We start from the raw sequence: 26,404 nt of genomic DNA on the forward strand, positions 1-26,404 counted from the left end.
GGTTTATAAATTGCCACAATGTTGGCCACAGGCAGGGTTCTGAACTGTCCTTGAGGCGCTGTCTGTGCAGCACCTGCAATTATTTCCCTCGCTCCGCTCAGGCACAGCATTACATGGAAGTCCCCTTTCCTTCACAGCTGATCACTGGCCCCAGCCTTCACCCCCTCTCCCTGATGGGGAGCCAACCACGAGGCAGGTAGTGCTGGCGTGGATTCCCGGGGCCTGAGTGGTGGTGGACTGGCCGCTGTCAGAATTCTGGGCTTCTTCTGATGAACTGGTTGAAAAAGCGCCAACAGTGGCCACAGCAACCCCGCCCAGGCCCTGCCCCAGGACTGGGTCTCCTCTGTGTCCCAGAGCTGAGTCTTCTCCCCAGACCTGGCTGTCCCACATCCAGTGCAGCACTGTGACATAGAGTGAGTGGAGCTGGAGTGTGCACCCAGGCAGCCATGGGAAACCCGGCAGCCTCTAGAGAAGACCTCTAACCACCCTTTCCACCCTGCCTGGGGGTAAGCCAGTGAGTGGGCCCCTCATGAGCGGAGTCCAGGCTTCCCACAGCCCTCCTGGTGGTCTCAGCCAGCTGTCCTCCAACCAGCTTAGGACGTTTGTCATCCTCGTCGTAGGAGACCAGGACTGGGGCATCCAGTCTGTGGCTCTCACCCCTCACTTCCTAAGGTGGGGCTCTGCGCATATGTTCTCCCTTTTCCTCTGAATCCCCTCCCAGGGGCACAGGTACTGACCTGATCATTTTTCTTTCCTTCTTACCCAATTACCTGTGAATCTTTCTTACAGTTTTGGTTGCAGGAAAGTCTTCCTGCCATTTTCCAGTTAATTTTCAGTGAGAATTGTTCCACATGTAGATGTATTTTTGATGTGTTCGTGAGGGGGAGGTGAACTCCATGCCTCTTACTCTACCATCTTGATAGATTCCCCCAGTAGAAGACCGAGAATCATAGACTTTAGTTGGCAACCCTATGAAGTAAGTGCTATTATTCTTAGTCTACATATTAAAACATCTAAGCCTTGGGAATGTTATGTGATTCCACCAAGTTTACACAGCTAGAAAATGAAGGAGACAGATTTCAAACTCAGGGCCGTCTGATTCCAAAGTTCATGTTCCTGTTTTAAAGTCATTTCCAATTTGTCAAAATATGCATACTCATATTTCTACCTTTATGTCTCTAAATAAACTACTTACATTGTCACTTGTTGATCTGTTTTAATCTTCACCCTCTCACTTCTAGTCACTGGATATAGGTATTTACCTCTCTTCCCAACTCCTGCCTCTGCTGTTATCACATTTCTCCTATCTCACCATTACAATTCTATCATAATTTGCTTAGAAACTAATATCAATATTCAATAGATACTTTACAATGACTGTGTAAGCTCTGTTGACAGTTAAGCCATAGAGTATATGCTAATGCTGTTGTAAATAATACCTTCTCTTGGATTTCATTTTCTGTTTGTTATTGGTAATTAGATATACAATTGATTCTTGTGATATTGACCATGCACCAAGCAATCTTGCTATATTAACTTATTAATTTCCACAGGTTATGTGTACTTCCTTTGGCTTCTCTACATATCTTTGAATACTGGTAGTTTTCCCCTTGCTTTCTAATAGTTACTACTTTTTTCCTTAAAGTAAACTTTCTTGAGTAATAATTCATATAAAATAAAATGAATGACTTTTAAGTGTACAGTTCAATGAATGTTGACAAATGTGTGTAACCAGGAGGTTATTACACCAGATAAGATATAGAACCTTTCTTGTCCCCCTGGCTGGTCAGTAACATCCCACATCTTTAATCTCAGGAAACCATTGATCTTATTACATTTTTCTTTTCTAGAATTTTCTACTTTTATCATCCTTTTCAGTTATGATGGTTTTTAAACTCTCGTTTTGTCCTATCATTCCTGCTAGGGGTTTATCAGTTGTACTAGTTTTTTCGGACATTGTTGAGTCTCGCTGTTGCATGTTTCTTTTCTATATCATTGATTTCTGATCTTTGTTTTTCTCTTCTTCAGATTTAATATACTTTTTTTTTAAACTTCTTCAGATTGATGCTAGATCACTGATTTTTAACTTGTTATCTTTTTCTAATAAACTATAAATTACCCTCTAAACACAACTTATCTACATTCTAGAAATTTTGATATACTGTATTTTTATTATTAATTTCAAGATATTTAAAATTTTTCATTGTGATTGCTCCTCTGACTTCAGAGTTAATTCAAAAGAATACTTCCTTATTTTCAAATATAAGATTATTTTCTAGTTATCTTTTTAAAATTAATTTCCAGCTTAATCCTGCTGTAGTTAGACTATATTCTGTGTGATTTCAATCTTTGAAATGTTTTGAGACTTGCTTTATTTTAACATATTGGTAAATATCCCACATGTATACTTGATAGCTTGTGTATTATGCAGTTATTGCTTGCAGCATTCTGTGTGAGTAAATTACGTTGATTGCATTTACCATGTTGTCAAATCTTTTATATTTGTATTGTTTTCATCTACTTGTTCTATTGATTACTGAGAAAGCTGTATTAATATCCACCATTTGACTGTGGATTTGCATATTTTTCTGTTTGAATCTGTTTATTATTACTGCTGTAGATGTCTTGAGGCCATTTATTTCATGTTTGTTTATAGATACTGCATCTTCCTGGTAAATAAAACTTTTATCTCATAAAATGGTCCTCTTCCAATTTAGTAATATTTCTTGCCTTAAGGTCTACTGGGTAATACCAGGTATTTACTTTTTAAATCCAATTTATTGAGGTATAATTTCATACAATAAACTCATATTCTATAAGTATAAAGTTTAATTAATTAAAAAAGTTATATAGCTCGGTCAGCACTACTTTGATCAAGATATAGAATATTTCTGTCACTCCATAATATTCCGTCTTGCCTAATTGGAGTCAATCCCATCTAAAAACTTGTCCCACCCTATTCCTTTTTCTCTTCTTTATTATTTTCTTTCAAAAAATTATTCTAATCTTCCCTTCTATGAGCATGTTATGAAAATTTACTTACTGTAACTTACTGCACTATACATATTATAATTGTTATACAAAACATACATAATGAGTTTTACTAAAGAATGTAATAAATTACTGACATATACTTTTATTGGTAACTGAGATTTACAATTTTTATTTTTTGGACTTTTTATTTTATTTTTAAATATTTATTGTTTTGTAATAACTTTATTTACTTTATTTAACATCTCTAATGGGGTAAACTTGCTTAACAATGTTGTGTTATTTTCTGCTTTATAACAAAGTGAATCAGCTATACATATACATATGTTCCCACATCTCCTCCCTCTTGTGTCTCCCTCCCACACTCCCCATCCCAACCCCTAGGTGGTCACAAAGCACGAGCTGATATCCCTGTGCTATGTAGCTGCTTCCCATTACCTATCTATTTTACATTTGGTAGTGTATATATGTCCATGCCACTCTCTCACTTCGTCCCAGCTTACCCTTCCCCCTCCCTGTGTCTTCAAGTCCATTCTCTACATCTGTGTCGTTATTCCTGTCCTGCCCCTAGGTTCGACAGAAGCTTTTTTTTTTTTATTCCATATATATGTGTTAGCATACGGTATTCGTTTTTCTCTTTCTGACTTACTTCACTCTGTATGACAGACTCTAGGTCCATAATTCACTCTGTATGACAGACTGTAGGTCAATCCACCTCACTACAAATAACTCAATTTCATTTCTTTTTATGGCTGAGAAATATTCCATTGTATATATATGCCACATCTTCTTTATTCATTCATCTGTCGATGGACACTTAGGTTGCTTCCATGTCCTGGCTATTGTAAATATAGCTACAATGAACATTGTGGTACATGACTTTTTTTTTTTTTTTTTAACATCTTTATTGGAGTATAATTGCTTTACAATGGTGTGTTAGTTTCTGCTTTATAACAAAGTGAATCAGTTATACATATACATATGTTCCCATATGTCTTCCCTCTTAAGTCAGCCTCCCTCCCACCCTCCCTATCCCACCACTCTAGGTGGTCACAAACCACCGAGCTGATCTCCCTGTGCTATGCGGCTACTTCTCACTAGCTATCTATTTTACGTTTGGTAGTGTATATATGTCCATGCCACTGTCTCACTTTGTCACAGGTAACCCCTCCCCCTCCCCATATCCTCAAGTCCATTCTCTAGTAGGTCTGCATGACTCTTTTTGAATTATGGTTTTCTGAGGGTATATGCCCAGTAATGGGATTGCTGGGTCGTATGGTAGTTCTATTTTTAGTTCTTTTAAGGAACTTCCATGATGTTCTCCATAGTGGCTGTATCAACTGTATCAATTTACATTCCCACCAACAGTGCAAGGGTTCCCTTTCCTCCACACACTCTCCAGCCTTTATTGTTTGTACATTTTTTGATGATGGTCATTCTAACTGGCGTGAACTGATACCTCATTGTAGTTTTGATTTGCGTTTCTCTAATGATTAGTGACGTTAGACATCCTTTCATGTGTTTGTTGGCAATCTGTATATCTTCTTTGGAGAAATGTCTATTTAGGTCTTCTGCCCATTTTTGGATTGGGTTGTTTGTTTTTTTGATATCGAGCTGCATGAGCTGCTTGTAAATTTTGGAGATTAATCCTTTGTCAGTTGCTTCTTTGTAAATATTTTCTCCCATTCTGAGGGTTGTCTTTTTGTCTTGTTTATGGTTTCCTTTGCTGTGCAAAAGCTTTTAAGTTTCATTAGGTCCCATTTGTTTATTTTTGTTTTTATTTCCATTTCTTTAGGAGGTGGGTCAAAAGTACCTGGCTGTGATTTATGTCATAGAGTGTTCTGCCTGTGTTTTCTTCTAGGAGTTTTAGAGTGTCTGGCCTTACATTTAGGTTCTTTAATCCATTTTGAGTTTATTTTTGTATATGGTGTTAGGAAGTATTCTAATTTCATTTTTTTACATGTAGCTGTCCAGTTTTCCCAGCACAACTTATTGAAGAGGCTGTCTTTTCTCCATTGTATATTCTTTCCTTCTATATCAAAAATAAGGTGATCATATGTGTGTGGGTTTATCTCTGGGCTTTCTATCCTGTTCTATTGATCTATATTTCTGTTTTTGTACCAACAAACTGTCTTGATTACTGTAGTGTTGTAGTATAGTCTGAAGTCTGGGAGCCAGATTCCTCCAGCTCCATTTTTCTTTCTCAAGATTGCTTTGGCTAATTGGGGTCTTTTGTATTCCATACAAACTGTGCATTTTTTTGTTCTAGTTCTGAGAAAAATGCCATTGATACTTTGATAGGGATTGCATTGAATCTGTAGATTGCTGTGGGTAGTATAGTCATTTTCATATGGTTCATTCTTCCAATCCAAGAACACAGTATATCTGTCAATCTGTTTGTATCATCTTTAATTTCTTTCATCAGTGTCTTATAGTTTTCTGCATACGGTCTTTTGTCTTCCTAGGTAGGTTTATTCCTAGGTATTTTATTCTTTTTGTTGCAATGATAAATGGAGTGTTTCCTTAATTTCTCTTTCAGAGTGTTCATCATTAGTGTAGAGGAATGCAAGAGATTTCTCTGCATTAATTTTGTATCTTGCTACTTAACCAAGTTCATTGATTAGCTCTAGTAGTTTTCTGGTAGCATCTTTAGGATTCTCTATGTGTAGTATCATGTCATCTGCAAATAGTGACAGCTTTACTTCTTCTTTTCCAATTTGGATTCTTTTTATTTCTTTTTCTTCTCTGATTGCTGTGGCTAAAACTTCCAAAACTATGTTGAATAATAGTGGTGACAGTGGACAACCTTGTCTTGCTCCTGATCTTAGAGGAAATGCTTTCAGTTTTTCACCATTGAGAATGATGTTGGCTGTGGTTTTGGCATATATGGCCTTTATTATGTTGAGGTAAGTTCCCTCTATGGCTACTTTCTCGAGGGTTTTTATCACAAATAGGTGTTGAATTTTGCCAAAAGCTTTTTCTGCATCTATTGAGATGATCATATGGTTTTAATCCTTCAATTTGTTAATATGGTGTATCACATTGATTGATTTGTGTATATTGAAGAACCCTTGCATTCCTGGGATAAACCCCACTTGATCATGGTGTATGATCCTTTTAATGTGCTGTTGGATTCTGTTTGCTAGTAGTTTGTTGAGGATTTTTGCATCTAAGTTCATCAGTGATATTGGCCTGTAGTTTTCTTTCTTTGTAACATCTTTGTCTGGTTTTGGTATCAGAGTGATGGTAGCCTCGTAGAATGTGTTTGGAAGTGTTCCTCTCTCTGCTATATTTTGGGAGAGTTTGAGAAGGATAGGTGTTAGCCCTTCTCTAAATGTTTGGTAGTATTCACCTGTGAAGCCATGTGGTTCTGGGCTGTTGTTTGTTGGAAGATTTTAAATCAGAGTTTCAATTTCAGTGCTTGTGATTAGTCTGTTTATATTTTCTATTACTTCCTGGTTCAGTCTCAGAAGGTTGTGCTTTTCTAAGAATTTGTCCATTTCTTCCAGGTTGTCCATTTTATTGTCATATAGCTGTTTGTAGTAATCTCTCATGATCCTTTGTATTACTGTAATGTCAGTTGTTGCTTCTCCTTTTTCATTTCAAATTCTATTGATTTGAGTCTTCCTTTTTTTCTTGATGTGTCTGGCTAATGGTTTATCCATTTTGTTTATCTTCTCAAAGAACAAGCTTTTAGTTTTACTGATCCTTGATAATGTTTCCTTGATTTCTTTTTCATTTATTTCTCATTGGATCTTTATGATTTCTTTCCTTCTGCTATCTTTGGGGTTGTAAGTTTAGGTGTAAGTTTAGGTTGTTTTTTTGAGATATTTCTTGTTTCTTGACGTAGGATTGTCTTGCTATAAACTTCCCTCTTAGTATTGCTTTTGCTGCATCCCATAAGTTTTGGGTCATCGTGTTTTCATTGTGATTTGTTTCTAGGTATTTTTTTAAGCTCCTCTTTGATTTCTTCAGTAATCTCTTGGATATTTAGTATTGTATTGTTTAGCCTCCATGTGTTTGTGTTTTTTACAATTTTTTTCCTGTAATTGATAGCTAGTCTCATAGAGTTGTCGTGTGAAAAGATACTTGGTATGATTTCAATTATCCTAAATTTACCAAGGCTTGATTTATGACCCAAGATATGATCTATCCTGGAGAATGTTCCATTAACACTTGAGAAGAAAATGTATTCTGTTGTTTTTGGGTGGAATGTCCTGTAAATGTCAATTAAGTCCGTCTTATTTAATGTATCATTTAAAACTTGTGTTTCCTTATTTCTTTTCATTTTGGATGATCTGTCCTTTGGTGAAAGCAGGGTGTTAAAGTCCCCTACTAAGATTGTGTCACTGTCGATTTCCCCTTCTCTGGCTGTTAGCTTTTGATTTATGTATTGAGGTGCTCCTATGTTGGGTCCATAAATATTTACAATTGTTATATCTTCTTCTAGGATTGATCCCTTGAACGTTATGTAGTGTCCTTCTTTGTCTCTTGTAATAGTCTTTATTTTAAAGTCTATTTTATCTCATATGAGAATTGCTACTCCAGCTTTCTTTTGATCTCCGTTTGCATGGTATATCTTTCTCCATCCTTTCACTTTCAGTCTGTATGTGTCCCTAGGTCTGAAGTGGGTCTCTTGTAGCCAGAATATATCCAGGTCTTGTTTTTTTTATCCATTCAGCTAGTCTATGCCTTTTGATTGGAGCATTTAATCCATTTACTTTTGTGTGTGTGTGTGTGTGTGTGTGTGTGTGTGTGTGTGTGTGTGTGTGTGTGGTACACGGGCCTCTCACTGTTGTGGCCTCTCCTGTTGTGAAGCACAGGCTCAGGATGCACAGGCTCAATGGCCATGGCTCATGGGCCCAGCTGCTCCATGGCATGTGGGATCTTCCCGGACCAGGGCATGAACCCGTGTCCCCTGCATTAGCAGGCAGATTCTCAACCACTGTGCCACCAGGGAAACCCAATCCATTTACATTTAATTATCTATATGTATGTTCTTATTACCATTTCTTAATTTTGGAGGGTTTGTTTTTGTATGTCTTTTCCTTCCCTCGTGTTTCTTGTCTTGAGAAGTTCCTTTAGCATTTGTTGTAAAGCTGGTTTTGTGGTGCTGAATTCTCATAGCTTTTGCCTGTCTCTAAAGCTTTTGATTTCTCCATCGAATATGAATGAGATCCTTGCTGGGTAGAGTAATCTTGGTTGTAGGTTTTTCACTTTCATCACTTTAAATATGTCCTGCCACTCCCTTCTGGTTTGCAGAATTTCTGTTGAAAGATCAGCTGTTAACTTTATGGGGAGTCCCTTGTATGCTATTTGTTGTTTTTTCCTTGCTGCTTTTAACATTTTTCTTTGTATTTAATGTTTGATAGTTTGATTAATATGTGTCTTCGATTGTGTCTCTTTGGATTTATCCTGTTTGGGACTCTCTGTGCTTCCTGGACTTGATTGACTATTTCGCTTCCTGTATTAGGGAAGTTTTCAACTATAATCTCTTCACGTATTTTCTCAATCCCTTTCTTTTTCTCTTCTACTTCTGGGACCCCTAAAATTTGAAGGTTTTTGCATTTAATGTTGTCCCAGAGGTCACTGAGACTGTCCTCAATTCTTTTCATTCTTTTTTCTTTAGTCTGCTCTGTGATAGTTATTTCCACTCTTTTATCTTCCAAGTCACTTGGATCTTCTGCCTCAGTTATTCTGCTATTGTTTCCTTCTAGAGAATTTTTAATATCATTTATTGTGTTGTTCATCATTGTTTGTTTGGTCTTTAGTTCTTCTAGGTCCTTGTTAAACATCTCTTGTATTTTCTCCATTCTATTTCCAAGATTTTGGATTATCTTTACTATCATTACTCTGAATTCTTTTTTACCTAGACTGCTTATTTCTTCTTCATTGGTTTGGTCTGGTGAGTTTTTACCTTGCTCCTTCATATGCTGTGTGTTTCTGTGTCTTCTCATTTTGCTTAACTTTAGTGTTTGGGGACTCCTTATTGCAGGCTGCAGATTGTTAGTTCCTGTTGTTTTTGGTGTCTGCCCCCAGTAGCTAAGGTTGATTCAGTGGGTTGTGTAGGCTTCCTGGGGGAGGGGACTGGTTACAGTGTTCAGGTGGATGAGGCTAGATCTTGTCTTTCTGGTGGACAGGACAGCGTCTGGTGGTGTGTTTTGTGTTGTCTGTGACCTTATTATGATTTTAGGCAGCCTCTCTGCTAATGGGTGGTTTTGTTTTCCTGTTTTGCTAATTGTTTGGCATAGGTTTTCCAGCATTGTATCTTGCTGGTTGTTCAGTGGAGCAAGGTCTTAGCATTGAGGTGGAGACCTCTGGGAGCGCTTTTGCCATTTGATACTACATGAAGCTGGGAGGTCTCTGGTGGACCAATGTCCTGAATTCGGCTCTCTCACCTTAGAGGCACAGGGTGACACCCAGCCATAGCACCAAGACACTTTCAGCCACACAGCTCAGCAGAAAAGGGAGAAAAAAGAAGAAGGAAAGATGAAAATAATAAAATAAAATAATTAAAAGTTAAAAATATTATTAAAAATAAAAAAATTAAAAGTCATAAAAGAAGGAAAGAAAGAAAGATAGATAGATAAAGAGAAGAGAGCAATCAAAGCAATAAACATATCCACCAATGATAACAAGCACTAAAAGCTATACTAAAAAAAATCAAAAAAACGTACAGACAGAACCCTAGGACAAAAGGTGAAAGTAAAGCTATACAGACAAAATCACACAAAGAAGCGTACACATATACACTCACAAAAAGAGAAAAAGGAAAAATAATTATATATCTATATATATATATAAAAGGAAGAGAACATCCAAATCAAGAAACAAATCTACAAATTATAATAAACTCTAAATACTAAACTAAGATAAACATAAAACCAGAAACAAATTAGATGCAGAAAGCAAACCTCAAGTCTACAGTTGTTCCCAAAGTCCATTGCCTCAATTTTGGGATGATTCATTGTCTATTCAGGTATTCCAGAGATTCAGGGTACATCAAGTTGATTGTGGAGATTTAATCCGCTGCTCCTGAGGCTGCTGGGAGAGATTTCCCTTCTTCTTCTTTGTTCGCACAGCTCCTGGGGTTCAGCACCCCTGTTGCTGCCCTCTCCTCCATGGCTGCAATGCTTCCCCTCCACCACTCCCTATCTCCACCACTGAAGGGGCTTCCTAGTGTATGGAAACCCTTCCTCCTTCACAGCTCCCTCCCAGAGGTGCAGGTCCCATCCCTATTCTTTTGTCTCTGTTTTTTCTTTTGCCCTACTCAGGTACGTGGGGTGTTTCTTGTCTTTTGGGAAGTCTGAGGTCTTGTGCCAGTGTTTAGTAGGTGTTCTGTAGGAGTTGTTCCACATGTAGATGTATTTCTGATGTATTTGTGGGGAGGAAGGTGATCTCCACGTCTTACTCTTCTGTCATCTTGAAAGTCTCCCTCTACAATATGTTTTTATGACTTATAAAATGCAATATAATTATTGCCTTTTTCATGTCCTAGTCCTTAGAAGGATGATAGAACCCTTTAACTGCATTTATCTACTTTTGACATATCTGTTATTGCATATGTTATCTGCATATTGGCTATTTAACTTCTCTCTATAGATCAAACTCCATAAGAAATTTTACTTTTATTTATTCTTATTTATCCATTTATTCATTTAGATTTACACATGCTAATTATTTTTCCTTCCATATAACTTCTATTTGTGACCATTTTCCTTCTCTTTAGTATTCTTTTTTGTCTGTTGGTAACAAAATTCTCTCTTTTTTTGTCTGTAAGTGTTTTTGTTTTACCTTTGTTTTTGAAGAATATTTTCCCTGGGTACAAGAGTTTGAGATGTGAGTAATTTTCTCTAGCACTTCAAAGACATCATATATTTTTTTGCTTCCATTTTTTCTGGTGAGATTCAGCCAAAGATAATTTTATTTTAGATCCATTTTCTTTTTCTGATATTTTCTCTTTTTATTTGTTTTAAAAAAATCAATTTTATAAAGATATTTTCATTGGGATATATAATGTCTTTTGAATCTGTGGCTAAGCATCTTTCCATAATTTTAAAATGCATTTTTAGCCATCAAGTCTTCAACTATTGCTTCTGCCCCATTTGCCTTTCCACCAATGTTTTATTTTTTAAATAAATTTATTTATTTAATTTATTTATTTCTGCTGCATTGGGTCTTCATTGCTGCACATGAGCTTTCTCTAGTTGTGGAGACTGCAGACTATTCTTTGTTGAGGTGCACAGCCTTCTCCTTGCAGTAGCTTCTCCTGTTGAGGAGCACAGTTTCTGGGCACACGGGCTTCAGTAGTTGTGGCATGCAGGCTCAGTCTTTGTGGCTTGAGGGCTCTAGAGCACAGGCTCAGTAGTTGTGGTGCACAGGCTTAGTTGCTCCGCAGCATGTGGGATCTTTCTGGACCAGGGCTCGAACCCATGTCACCTGCATTGGCAGGAGGATTCTTAACCACTGTCCCACCAGGGGAGTCCTCCACCAATGTTTTAAAATGGGTCTGACCTGCACTTAATATGACAACAAATGTTTATTTTGACTTAACTTGTTATCAAGTCTTTCCAAAGCATGAACCCGGCTCTTATGGGAAAAAAAAATTGTGGGACCTCTATTTTCTTTTTTCTCTATGTTTTCTATTGTTGCTGTAATAAATTACCACAAAGTTAGTGGTTTGAAACAACACAAATTTATTACCTTCCAGTTCTGGTTAGAAGTCCAACACATTGAGGTAAAATGTATCTCATTGGGGTAAAATCAAAGTAGGGCTGTGATACTTTTTGGAAGGTCTGGGGAGAATAAGTTTCCTGGCTGTCAAATGTCTTTGGCTTATGATCCCACCTCCTCCATCTTTAGGACCAAAGATGTCAGGTCAATTCCTTCTTTTCTTTTCTTTTTCTTTCTTTCTTTCTTTTTTTTTTTTTTTTTTTGCTTCCAACAATGACTTTAATTACTTGTTTATATAACAGATAATAGCCTTGAATCCTTTAAGGTTAGAAGACAGCATTCATTCATTCTCTCACTCATTCTACAAATATTTCTTATGTGCCAACTGTTTGCCAGGCACTGTGGACACAGCAGTTCACAAAATGTACAAGGTCGTCTGTAGCCTTCAGTGAACTAAGGGACCAACAATTGAAGAAAATTCTGTTTAACAAGTATTCACAAGAATTTTTATGCAAATGTGACTTTCTTATGGTTATAAGGAAAACAAAGCCAGCAGTCAAAGTTTCAGCTGATATCCGGATTAAGATATAGAAAAGCTGGATTTAAACTACCTATGGGGGCTTCCCTGGTGGCGCAGTGGTTGAGGGTCCGCCTGCCGATGCAGGGGACACGGGTTCGTGCCCCGGTCTGGGAAGATCCCACATGCCGTGGAGCAGCTGGGTCCGTGAGCCATGGCTGCTGAGCCTGCGCGTCTGGAGCCTGCGCTCCACAAGGGGGTTGGCTACAACAATGAGAGGCCTGCATATCACAAAAGACCAAAACAAAACAAACACCTATGGTCCTCAGACCAGAAGTAAAGCAGAATTCATGCACAGTAGACAAGAGTTTATCCCAAACAGAGAGGGCTAGACTTGTTCCAAAATATGGGGATTTTAGACATCTGAATTCCAAAAAAGCATAGTGATCTAAACAGGCATTTTAGAAATAAGATGTATGTCTGCACAACTGTAATTCACAGCTTTAAAACACTTGCTGCCCCTTAAATATATGGCTGTGATTTGACACAGCTCCAGCATTACCAGAGAGAGGCTCTGACTTGACATGCTAACACAGAACAGAATCTCACTGCTCTATCGCTGTCATCCAAAGGGGTTTCCTTAAAATGCTGAGTAGCCATCTTTAGTCCTGAAAATAGGAGACTGCAGCATACTGCCCTGCCCTGGCTGCAGCAAATCGTCCTTCAATTACCAACGGTGTGCGTTTTAAAAGGAGCCATCTCTGAGCAACTTCTAGAAACAAACGTCTACTCTATACGTGAAACGTTCTTACTTCTTATGGCATTTGGTTTTTCTAACAGATGTACAAATGGGTTTGTGAGCATATATTCCCAGCTGAGGTCTTCAAACAAACCACACCTTTCTCAATCTAAAAGTCATGGAACACTTCTCTTTCCATAAGATGTTTTTCTTTAGAGAGGTAAAGTTTAATCAGTTACGCGTTTATCAAGTCTAAAGTGTACTATTCACAAATGAGACTGAATCTTTACAGCTCCCAGAAAAGAAAGGAGAAGAAAGAGTTTGTGTCTCACTCTCCACGAATCCCGACCCATCCCTCCAACCAAACAGGGAGAAAGAGATCAGGAAGACAGCACTTAGCACCTTCTAGGGGAAATGTGAGCAATCAGGTAGTCTGACCACTTCATTCTACAAATGACTAAACTAAGGTTAGAAAGGTTGGGTTGTCTTAGTCCATGATACAGACTAGTGGCAGAGGCTGAATCAGGACTCTATCCCAAGCTCTTTGGTAACAGTTCTTTCAGTACCTTGAAAATGATCTGTGTCTTCATTTAATTCTTTTTTAAAAAACATTTTTATTGAAGTATAATTGCTTTACAATGGTGTGTTAGTTGCTGCTGTATAACAAAGTGAATCAGCTATATGTATACATATATCCCCATATCCCCCCCCCTTGCCTCTCCCTCCCACCATCCCTATCCCACCTCTAGGTGGTCATAAAGCACTGAGCTGATCTCCCTGTACTATGCAGCTGCTTTCCACTAGCTATCTATTTTACATTTGGTAGTGTATATGTCAGTGCCACTAATCAAAAAGAGTCATGTACCACAATGTTCATTGCAGCACTATTTACAATAGCCAAGATATGGAAGCAGCCTAAGTGTCCCTTCAACAGAGGATTGGATGAAGAAGATGTGGTACATATATACAATGGAATATTACTCAGCCATAAAAAGAAATGAAATTGAGTTATTTGTAGTGAGGTGGATGGACCCAGAGTATGTCATACAGAGTGAAGTAAGCCAAAAAAAAGAAAAACAATACCATATGCTAACACATATATATGGAATCTAAAAAAAAATGGTTCTGAAGAACCTATGGGCAGGACAGGAATAAAGATGCAGACATAGAGAATGAACTTGAGGATGTGGGAGGGGGAAGGGTAAGCTGGGATGAAGTGAGAGAGTGGCATTGACATATATACACTACCAATTCCTTATGTTGCTATCTCTCTGGGGCTAATTTCTGACAGCTTCTTCCACTTTTGAGGACCCCTGTGATTACATTGGGTCCACTGGATAATCCAGGATAGTCTCCCTAGATTAAAGGCCGTTGATTAGCACCTTAATTCCATGTGCAAGCTTAATTCTCCTTTGTCATTTAATCTAGCATTTTCATAGGTTGTGGGGATTAGTGTGTGCACATCTTTGGGAAGCTATTATTCTGCCTACTACCGAGCTCACCCTTGTTTTACCTGAATTTACATTCTATTAGGAAAATCATATAATTTCCAGTGTAAATCAGGTTTGGGAGCTGTTATGGAAAGAATGTGTGCAAACCACCCCCTTTCCCAACCATCAAATTTATGTGTTGAAGCCCTAACCCCCAAGTGTGTCTTTATTTGGGGAGAGAGCCTCTAAGAAAGTAATTAAGGTTAAATGAGATCATGAGGGGGGGACCTTGATCCTATAGTATTTGTGTCCTGATAAGAAGAGACATCAGAGATCTCTCTCTCTCTCTCTCTCCTTCCTACCCCCCCCTCTCCACATGCACACAAAGAAGAGGTCATGTGATCACACAGCAAGATGGTGCCACCTACAGGCTATGAGGAGAGACCTCATCAGAAGCTGAATTGCCTTGATCTTGGAACTTCTAACCTCCAAAACTGAGAGAAAATAAATTTCTGGTGTTTAAGCCACTCGGTCTATGGTATTTTGTATGAAGCTCGAGCTAAGACAGGAACAAACACCTTGGACCCTTGGTCAGTGTAACACTGAATGACGGGTGGTTTTGACCCAGAAAGGATTAATCCTTACCATGGCCTGCCCTCTGTTTTTGTTATCTGGGTACAGCCCATTTCCGCTATTAAACTATATATCCTTGAGACACAGCAGGAACTTATGTCTGATAGATTTTTCAGCCAACCTGTAGCACTTATCACGATGCCTGGTACATAGTTTGCATTCAGTAAATATTAACTTATTTTTAAGTTGAACCATTGCTTTTGGGAGTTGAACTGTTGCAGAGTTAATGGTTTAACCAGAATGTTTTACTTTTAGTCACTTTACTCCCCCAAATGAAATATGTTTATAATAACATACTGCTCACAGAGCTTCTTGCCAAGTGGTGGCACTTCATCCTTTAAGAGGAAAAAACCCTAACTCACTTTTTAAAAACTTGTCTTGGAATTTTTAAGAGGTGTTCCAGTGCTCTGTGGTCAGATTGTACTCATGTCTCCGACTGTAGTGTTGCACTATAGCCCCGGAGTTGGCACTGATGTATTGTTGAAAATATTATCAGTGGTAAGGGATCTACTACTGAGAATTTTATTAACAAAAATGAGGCCCCCTAGGAGGATCTCTTGGTAAGAAGTTTACTGATTACAAGCCTCCTCTGTCTAGACATTTAAATAATCTGGCCATTTAGATTCATTAGATTTGTGACTTAAATCACTGAAATACTTTCCTGTTACAACAATGGAAGAGTTTCTGGATTTTGCTTCTCCTGTGACTTCTTGCTGGAGCTGATGGGTACTGTCATGCAATGTGTTTGAAATTACTACATGGTTGGGGCTTGCTTCATATGTGTGTGTTTGAGCACTGAGTGGTGACACACCATTTCCTCAGTCTTGGAAGAGCCTCACATTTTTTCTTCTTCAGTGCTGAGAATTCCAGAATAATCGACCAAGAATTAGATGGAAGCTTAGGGGTTATCTCATCCATCCTCCCACCCACCCACAATGTGTTTCAAAGATTCTTAAAATGCAAATCATATAACAAATTAACCAAGGATGTTCATATATACATGCACACACACACACATTTCTGAAAAAAGTTTTCAGGAAACAATACTTACCCTTACCATACACAATATATACCGATCAATCTTATTCTAATTTCTTCTATAGTATTCTGATCATATATATATGTGTATATATATATATATTTTATATATATATATATATATATACATGATATAAAATGTATAAGATATAATATACGTTGATGCTGGTTGGGTACCCACTAAATTACTTTCATATCTCACTAACATGTTGCAATCTGCAGTTTAAAAACACAGGACTACACAATTACTGACAGATGTTTGGTCAACCCATCTTCATTTGAACAGTTCTATCATTGAGGGGTTTAATACTTTATGAGCAAAATTCACAGATGTAATACTCATTGAACAATTGGTCTTTAATAGTGTCTACTTAGGTCACCCCCTGGTCTAGTCATTCTGTGCTTTCAAGAAATGTCCCCTCCAATCAGGTTTGAACCTGGGCATGGCCTGAATCTCATGATGTGTGACCAATAAGACTGGCAGGATTCTACAATACATTTAGGGCTCTTCCTTGTTCTATGTAACTTCAGGATCCTAAGGTGCTACTACTCTCAGTTGAAACTCCGTTTTTCTAATATAAAGATCCCTTCAACTACATGGCCAATCTGATTAATAAATGTTAGGGATGTCGATGACATGCTCAAGTGTCTACTTATAACTTTATTAATTTAGTTACTATATATATTTATTTATAAATCACATTAACATATGTACAGTATTGTATCATATGAACAATAGTACATAAAAAGATACATTAATTAAACATTTTTTCTCCTATCACATTTTGTGAAACAGCTTTATTCATTTCTCCACTTGCCTCCTTAATGTAGCTTTTTGGTCATCTCTAGACCCACTTTTTGTGTTCTCTACAGAGGACATCCAGAGCACACCAACTCCATTGCCACCTAAGTTATTTGGGATTCAAAGTTTTTGGATCCATGGTGCTGTTACTGTAAACTTTATTCCAAGCAATTAATATCCATTTGCATTGTTTTTCTTTCATTCTTCATGTGTAATATTTACAGGGTAACAACTTACTAAGTTGTTTTTATAACAACTGTATGGAGACATAATCACAAACCATACAATTAATCCATTTAAAGTGCACAATTCAATGGTCTGAGTATATTAGAAGGGCTGTGAAACCATGAGCTCAATACATTTTATCATTTTCCTCACCCCCAAAAGATACTCCGTACCCATTAGCAGTCATTTCACAATTCTTCCCACCCTGCCCTGGCCCAGGCAAGCAGCAATCTACATTCTATCTTCATGGACTTGTCTATTCTGGATATTTCATATAAATGTCATTATACAATATGTTTCTTGTGACTGGCTTCTTTCACTTAGATTATGTTTTCAAAGTTCATCCATGTTACAGCATGTATCAGTATTCCATTTCTTTTCATTTAAATTTGTTTTAAAGTCACCTTTAAATGGTTTATTTAAATGAATAACCTGTGCTTCAATCTGGAAAATCATACCCCCTCCCCAGAAATAATGCCTAAGTCTTTGTTAAATTCCTTTTCTGTCTTTTAAAAATTTAATGCTCTCAGGTGACCTCCATCACTTTGAAAATCAGTGCTAACTGAGTCCATTTCAGGCTAATGTATCTTGAAAAATAGTTCTGCTTTGTTTCAAATAAAGTCATGAGAAGAACTCCTGTAATACGAGAGCCCTTGTAAGCCCTTGAAAATAGGGCTTCTTTTGTTCTGAGGAAAATCCCCATATCTTTAGATATGTGTCATATATAGTGGAAATCAAAGGGGTTGTATGATCTTGAAGTCAAGTCGGTGACGGAAAGTGATATTTCTTGAATGCTAAACAAAAGCCAGGTACTGTGCTTGGCACTCTTTCTATGTTATCTGACTTAATCTTCACGACATCCTATGAAGCAGAAAATACTTTCTTCATTTGATAAATAAGGAAACTGAGTGTTAGGCTTGAGAAGTGGGTCGGGTGCCTTTGGTTCCTCTTGCCTGACCTTTTCCTGCACATTAACTCTGACCTTCCTCCCACCTGTCTTGCTTCACACAGTGTGCACTCCATCCACCATGAAGTCCAGTCCAGAGTTCCATGTCTCCCTGGGTCCTTATTGAATGAGCAATTAGTCTGGGTTTACACTTTCACTATGAAAATATGTTTTACCTCCCAGGTATGTTAATTTTTCTTCTAATGGGAGAGTTACCCTGTAGCTGGGTCAGTCTGGTGCCTAATGCCAGCACTAGGACATTTTTAGTTCATCATTATTTTTAGTTAACTGTTTTTTTTCATTGAAATAGAATAAACCTTATTTTATTTTTTGGTAATTATCTTGATTATTATTTTTATTTTATAGTTTCTAACTTTATTGTGATATGATTGACAAATAAAAGTTATATACATTTAAGTTATACATGTGATTTTTCTAGGTGTGCAATGTGATGATTTGACGTACATATATATTGTCAAATGATTACCACAATCAAGCTAATAAACATAACCTCACCTCAAAAAAACGAGTTCCATGACTCCAAACATTGTGCCTTATGATGTTCAAGAGCCCTGTGGCAGAGACAGTAGGGCTTGCTGAGTATCCCTTGTGCTCTGCTACATTTCCCAACCTTTTTTAGAGTTAGAACAGATGGATATTACTTGTTTTGTCCAAATTGTTGTGAATGAAAGTGTCATCTCCAGTTGGAAGCAGTAAAAGATGTTACAAGATCCCAAATACTCCTTTATTGTTGACAGGACCCTGAAGTCACATGCTAAGATGGTATAATCATAACATGATGGTGATTCCAAAAGACTGGGCTCTTGAGAGTTTCTGGAGAACAGGGTCTCCCCCACCAAGCTGTACTGGACATGTGGCATGGAAGAAATAAACTAGTGTGTGTAGTGTGTGTGTGTGTGTGTGTGTGTGTGTGTGTGTGTGTAAAGCCATGAATTTCATGGTTAATTTGTTACTAAAGCATGGCCTACCCTACCTTGACTCATACATGTATTAGACTTTATTTCCTTTGAGTTTAACCAACTTTTATTGAGAACCTACTTTGTGGGCTAATCATATTAAAGACATATTAAAGACATATTAAAGACTTCATAAGTGTTGTAGTCTTTGAATGAGTACCCAATGTCCTCCATTTCCCCCACTTGAACTCTGAATCAATTTAGAAATAATTATAAAAGAGTCATTAGACAGGGGCCAATATAACACTTTGAAAAACTAAACTGATAAAGTAGATATTGAAAATCAGAAATTGGGATCCATAGAACACGCCTCTTCACCTCCAGAACTGGAAAGACTGATTTGTCTAGTCACAGGACCATTTTTAGCATAGAGAAACAAATGCTAACTGCAGACAGCTCACTCTTATGAGAAAGAAAAGAAGACAGAGCTGAAGTACACATGGCCAATTTTGCCTTCTAACCTCTCCAGTCAGAATAATCAATTCATTTTTCCTGGAGAGGAGAGGATAGAAGTACTATACTAATAGTTTCCTCCACATGGAAAGAAGCACCAAGAATGAGGAAGAAACAGTCTCCCTAACAGTAGCATTCCTCTCAACACTGGGTACAATGTGTGGTACAGAGTAAGCTGTCTGTAAATGTTAAATGATGCTGACACAGCTGCTGTTGTTTGCAAGACATTATTCCAGGTGCTGGGACTCTGTGACCAAAGGATGCAGACCCTAATCTTGGGATGCTTACAACCAGGTGAGGGAAAGAGCTATGATATGGACTAAAGGCTTGTGTCCCCTTCCCCCAACGCCAAATTCATGTGTTGAAGACTTAATTCCCAATGTGATGATATTTAGAGATGGGGCCTTTGAGATATAATTAAGTTGTGAGGGTGGAGCTCTCATGATGGGGTTAATGCCCTTATAAGAAGAGATATGAAAGAACTTGCTTCTTTTATCTTTCAGTCATGTAAAGACACAGCAAGATCATGACTGCAAACCAGCAAGGGGGTTCTCACCAGACACTGGACCTGCCAGCACCTTGATCTCAGACTTCCCAGCCTCCAGAATGGTGAGAAATAAATGTTTAAGGCACCCAGTCTGTGGTACTTTATTATAGCAGCCTGAACTGACTTAGACACATAAAGAGAAACCACAATACAAGTAAATGATAAGGACATGACAAGTGACCAAGGTACCATGAGAGCAGTTAGGAGGGACCTTTGAGTCTGACTAGATGACTAAATAATGCCTGAGTTGTCTTTATGAATTAGTAGGAGATTGGTAAAGAAGGAAATAAACTGTATCCCATAAAAAGGGAAACATAAGAAAAACATGCAGGAGGTTTAAAATAGTTCAATTTATGGGGAACCTGCATTGGTCACAGGACATAGGGTGAGTATTAGGGTTAGAAATGTCAGAATATGTTGAAAGATGAAGCTTGGGGAGTAAGGAGAGGCCAGATCTTGAAGACCTTTGATATATTCTAAATAAGGGTGTGACATGGTTAAATTTCTCCTTTGTCATACTAAAAGCAAAATATATCCAAGAAGGGATGGAATTTGATAGAAGTTAATGTAGATATATCAGGAAGAGAAGTTAAATCTTGAGATAGAATTTGGAATTCAAAGTTGTGTAGATTGGATTTAAAGCCATTGGAATTGGTGAGATCATTGAGGGAGAGTATAGATTGAGAAGGGAAGGGGGTTTGGGAAATGCCCTGGAGCATTTCAAGCCATTGGGAAGAAATCATCAAAGAAAACTGAAAAGACACAACTAGTTAGATGGTAGGAAGAGAGAACGTGAGGACATGGACCCAAAAAGAAGCTGGTGTTATATGACAAGCGAGGGTCAACTTCACTGGATGCTGCTTTGAAGTAAAGTACAACAATGAGAGAAGTGACCAGTGAACTTAGCAATATAGACATCAATGTTGGCTTTGACAAATGCAGTCTCAGTGATGGTGGGAAGGAAATCTCATTGGGATGCATTGAAAAGAAATGATGGTAAGAAGACTCAGCAACTGAAGATATCTCTTTCAGGGAGTTTTTCTGTGAAGAGGATCAGATAAATGGGCAGTGGTTGGAAGAAGATATGCAGTCCAGAAAGATTATTTTATCTTTATAAATGGTAATAATTTGGGAGACTTGTGTGCTGACAGGGATGCTCCCTAGTAGCCCTCCATAGATTTTTGTTGAGCAATTGAATTAAAATGGAGTTTTAAAAATTAAATGAGGAGGTCACACATATGTACACATGAACACAGCAGGGCTGTTCAGGGTAAAATAACAGAGGAAAAAAATTCCATTTTGTTTCCCCATCTCAAACTCCACCCCCACTGCAAAACATGACTGTGGATCCCTAAGGCTCTGATATTGAGTAGGGACATACACTGGGGGAAAAATATGATGTACCTAAAGATGGTGGAGAATAACAGTAATAATGAAGAAGAAGATGATGATGATGGTGGTGATGATGATGACAATACTAACAGATGTTTATTGAGCATGTACTGAATGCCAAGTCATACTGTCAGAACTTAAGGTGCCTAATCTCACCTGTTCCTCAAAACAAGGCTTATGAGGTAGGTTCCACTATCACTCCTGTTTACAGGTGAGATTATCTAGGTTTAGCTATGGGAAACAACCTGCTCCAGACTACATAGCTAACAATAACGGAGCTAGGATTCAATCCCTAGTTTATCTAATTTCAGATCTTCTCACTCCTACTTCATGGGGGCGATATGGTATTAGAAGGAACTAACCAAAGAGGATCTCCCTAAAAGTAGTCATTTTTCACAGGAAGCTAAACAGGAGATCCCACTAAGTGAGCAAGCAGATCCTTGAGAAGTAGCTTTGGTAAATTAACTTCTATCTTCCCAATCTTCCCAGGCCAGCAACCTCTTTTTTTTTTTTTTTTTTTTTAGTAAAATAACATATACCACTCGGCATTACTCTTCTTGACAGTAGGAGATTACATACTGGACTTGAGTTTTTGTCGAGGAGAATTTATTGCAATTTTGAAGAAGTTTCTTAAGAGAAATGGCTGTTTTACATTTATTACACAGGATCTAAAAATATGTCAGGTTTGATCTTCTACGAAATCACCTTGTATAAACTTCATGCTTTTCTTCCACCCTTCCTGACTCCCAACTTGTTCCCGCCTTTGCACTCAATGGCTGTGACCAAAGCTCCCCCCAGACAGCCCAGCTTCCAGCGGCCTTGACCCACGTTTTGTAGAGCTTCTTTTTGTCTGCAAAGTTGAATCTCTACTGTCCTGAAAGCACAACTTGGAACTCTCCTTTTCTACAAATCCTTGTTAAGAGCCTGTCCAGGGATCCCTATATAGTCTTGACGCTACAGCAACAGATCAGACAGTCACCCTGGGGAAATGAAAGCCAAGATGCACAGATCACAATAATGCAACAGTAAAAATGATAAGAAGTCCTGTTTGTTGAGTAGTTATTGCTTATTATGAGCTGGCAAATGGGCTAAGTGTTTGCATATGTTGCCTGTGATTTCAAAACAATACTTCATTTACCTTAATAGCCAGATGATGACAGTTTAAGTCCCATGACTTGATTTCTGGGAAGTAGCCCTTCTCAAAGTGTTCCTGGCTGTTTCCAAGAGGTCCAGGTTGACTTACATATGCTCAGGGACATGACCTTGATTTTTTCCACCACATATTTCCTGTGGTGTCTCCACGCTGATTTCTTTGCTTCTAGTGTCTGGTGGGATGGCCTCTCTCTGAGAAGAGTGGTTGCTGGTAGTTATTACTCTTTCTCCCATTTTGGCCTCAGAGGAGGTTGGCATCGTTCTTCCTTTTGTTACACCCTCTGAATCACAGGGCAGGGCCATGTACAATACCTGAAAAACAACTGGGATCAGGCAGTGGAACGGGATTGGACTGAAGTTTCAGGGATAGTGAAAGGGCTGTGCAAGGCTGGTTATAACCTGTAATTCCTCCCAGATGGCTTCTTCTCATTCGAGGGTCTCTTAGAATATTTCCTTGACTGGTGGCCCGTCCTCCACATACCTCACCCTCTAGTAAACTTCCTACCATACAAACACTCCAGGAATCCTCACACTTCAGTTTCTGAGCCAAATTCATCCTCACCTAATCTGAGACTTGTTCCTGGTCCTTGTTGCTCTTCTTAACATCAGTATCTTCTCAGGATTACTGACAGCGAGGACCTCAGTTCCCTAAAAGGAAAACTACTCTCCATAGATGTAGAGTCTGGCCTGATGGCTCAAAAGAGATGATCCCACAAGAGTCTAACATCAGCACGTCACTGAAAGATGTAGTTCTTCAGCGGAAAATGACAACACAGTGTTGGGGATGGCACAGCTCCTGTCCTCTGCCTTCATGCTTCTATGTGGAGAAAGCTCCATTATGGTGACACTACTGCCTCTTGTCCCATTCCCTGTCCAGGGACAGAGGTGTCACCTATCCGATTAGTGTGCCTGGAGAAGTTGAGTCTGTCTCCCTCTGTGACTGCTTGTTTGCAGAAGTGAACATTCAGGAACAAGACTTCACAGGGAGAAACCTGGGGAGGGTCAGCTCAGCCATTGTTTCTGAGGTGGTAAGTTTGCCTAATTCAGGGATGAAATACTAACAATAAAGATCCTATTTTTATTTCTATTCACTGTATTCCTAGGATTTTCTACCAATTGGCTTCCAAACTCAAAAGTGGAAAGGGGTATGTTACATACAGCTCCCTAAACCTAAACCTAAACCCACGTTTTGGAGGACTGTAGCCCAGGTTGGTGGATTCCACCTCAGTTCAATTCCTGGTCAGTCTCATGGGGTCCAGTTGCATCCCTGGCCATGTACCATTACGTCAGTCAGTATTCGCAGGTGTGGAGAAGAGCTCAGTGTAGTCTTGGGCTCAGAAAATACGGTGCTCAACTTGAGGAGGCCCTCGATGATGCTTCTGTGGTATATAAGCAAAATACGTTGTCTCCATTCCACAGCATGGACCAAGGCTGTGTCTGGGTGACTTTCCTCTCACACACATTTTGAGTCCTCTGCTTAGAACCCCTCAATGGATCATCACCTTCTACACTGAGCGTCATCAAGGTCTGGGATGTGTGGTCTCTGTAGCAACTGTTTAACTACCACTGTTGTGCACCAACAGCCATAGATGATGCATAAGTGAGTAGATGTGGCTATGTTCCAGTAAAGTTTTATTGACAAACCAAGCAGTGTGTCAGATTTGGCTCCAGGCTATCATTTGCCAACCCTTGTTCTATGTTACTGGCTCCAAGCCCCTCAGCTTAGCATTCAAGACCTCTCATTTGGCCCCTACTTGTCTCTTTAGCTTCATATACTGCCCACTTTCCACCTTTCCAGTACCTTTGCTTAGAATCCAGAGATACCCAACTGGTTAGAATAACTCTACTTCCCCCACTGCTTACCTGCACATACACACATGCATACACACACACACACACACACACACACACACACACACACAGGCACAGAGGAATGCTCTGCTGTTCTGTGATTCTGTGATTTTACACTTGCTGTTCCCTCTGCTTGAAAAGAATTCTACTCACCCTTCAGACTGGATTCTAGGATGACTCTGTCCCTTGAAAGCCTCCTTTGAGCCACCCATGGCTGGGTTGGGTATCTCACCTCTTCATTTCTATATAGTTAAGGAATAGATGAGATGTTTTCCATTTCTGAGTCTGTCTTCCCTGGCTATTCAGGGAGCTCCTGGGGCCAGGGACTCATTTTCATAATTTCTACATCCCTGGGGGCATCAGAGAGTATCCAGCATGGATCAGCTGCTGAATTTGTGCAGAACTGAACAGATGAAACCAGAGTGATCCAGAGAAAAAGGGGCAGGTTTTCCAGCAGATATTATAAATGGGACATTCAGGGGTAAGGTGAACTGACAGGCTTATAAACAAATGGGATAAGATAGAAAAAGCCAGGGTTGAGGACTGTAGTGTGGCATGGGAATATTGACACAATAAATAATGGGATCTGAAGAATGGATTGGCAGCTTTGACATTCTTTACTTTCTGCCTGAGTCCAAAGGCAAAAAGCATAGCTTCCACGTACTAGAAATTCACAATGCAGTTGGTAATGCAATATTAAAGAAAATGAAATAATCCAAAAACCATGAAGGAAAAAAAACACATTATCAAATGCTGGGTTATATGGGACAGAGTAAATTTGGAAGAGAGGATGATCAACAGAAGCTAGAATAGTTAAAAAAAAAAGCCTCTGGTAGTGGTATTAGGGAAAGAATATCAAAAATATCATGAAATTTATAACTTTTCATTTTTTTACTTAAAAAACTTTTAAACTGGTGTATCATACCCCCCAAATTACAAATAAATGCACAGCTCAATAAATTTTCACAAACAGAACACATTTCTGTAATTAATACTCAGATTAAGAAACAGAATATCATCAACATCTCAGAAGCCCCCTTGTGTCCCCTTTCAGTCACCACCTACTTCCAAGGGAAACTACTACCCAGACGCCTAATAGCAGAGGTTAGCTTTGCCTATCAGTGAACTTTACCTACATAAAATGATACAATGTGTACTCTTTTGTGTCTCTTTTCTTTTGCTCTTCATTATATTTTGAAGTTCATCCAAGTTGTTATGTTTGTTAAGAAGTTGTTATGTTTAGAAGTTATGTTGTTATGCTTAGAAGTATTTTGTTCATCCTCATTACTGTTTAGGATTCCATTGTATAAATACACCACATTTATTTTTTCATTCTTCAATTGATGGAAAGCTAGGTGGTTTCCTTCCAGTTTTTAGCTGCTTTCTTTTTTCTTTTTTTCTTTTTTTTGCGGTACGCGGGCCTCTCACTGTTGTGGCTTCTCCCGTTGCGGAGCACAGGCTCCGGATGCGCAGGCTCAGCGGCCATGGCTCACGGGCCCAGCCGCTCCGCGGCATGTGGGATCTTCCCGGACTGGGGCACGAACCCGTGTCCCCTGCATCGGCAGGCAGATTCTCAACCACTGCGCCACCAGGGAAGCCCTTAGCTGCTTTCTAACACAAGTCTTTTGAGAGACATATGTATGAATATCTGTTAAGTACATACCTAAAGAATGAAATTATTAGGTCATAAATTATATATATGTTCAGCTTTCATAGATAATGCCAAACTATTTTCCAAAATGGTTGGACCATTTTATACTCCCACCTGCAGTGTATAGAACCCCCAACACTCCACATCTTCTTTAATTCTTTGCCTCATCAGTTTCTTTCATGTTAGTCATTCTGGTGGGTATGTAGGGTACCTCTCTGTGGTTTTAATTTGTATTTCCTTGGTGACTAATGAAATTGAGTACCCTTCCACAAATTTATTGACTATTTCTATATCCTTTTTGGTTAAAATATTTAACCCTTTTTGGGGTTGGGGGTTGTCTGCACATTCTTTTGCACATTGATATATAGGATATATACTGTATATATA

Source organism: Kogia breviceps, chromosome 6 (assembly GCF_026419965.1).
Source record: "Kogia breviceps isolate mKogBre1 chromosome 6, mKogBre1 haplotype 1, whole genome shotgun sequence".
Classification (NCBI taxonomy): domain Eukaryota; kingdom Metazoa; phylum Chordata; class Mammalia; order Artiodactyla; family Physeteridae; genus Kogia; species Kogia breviceps.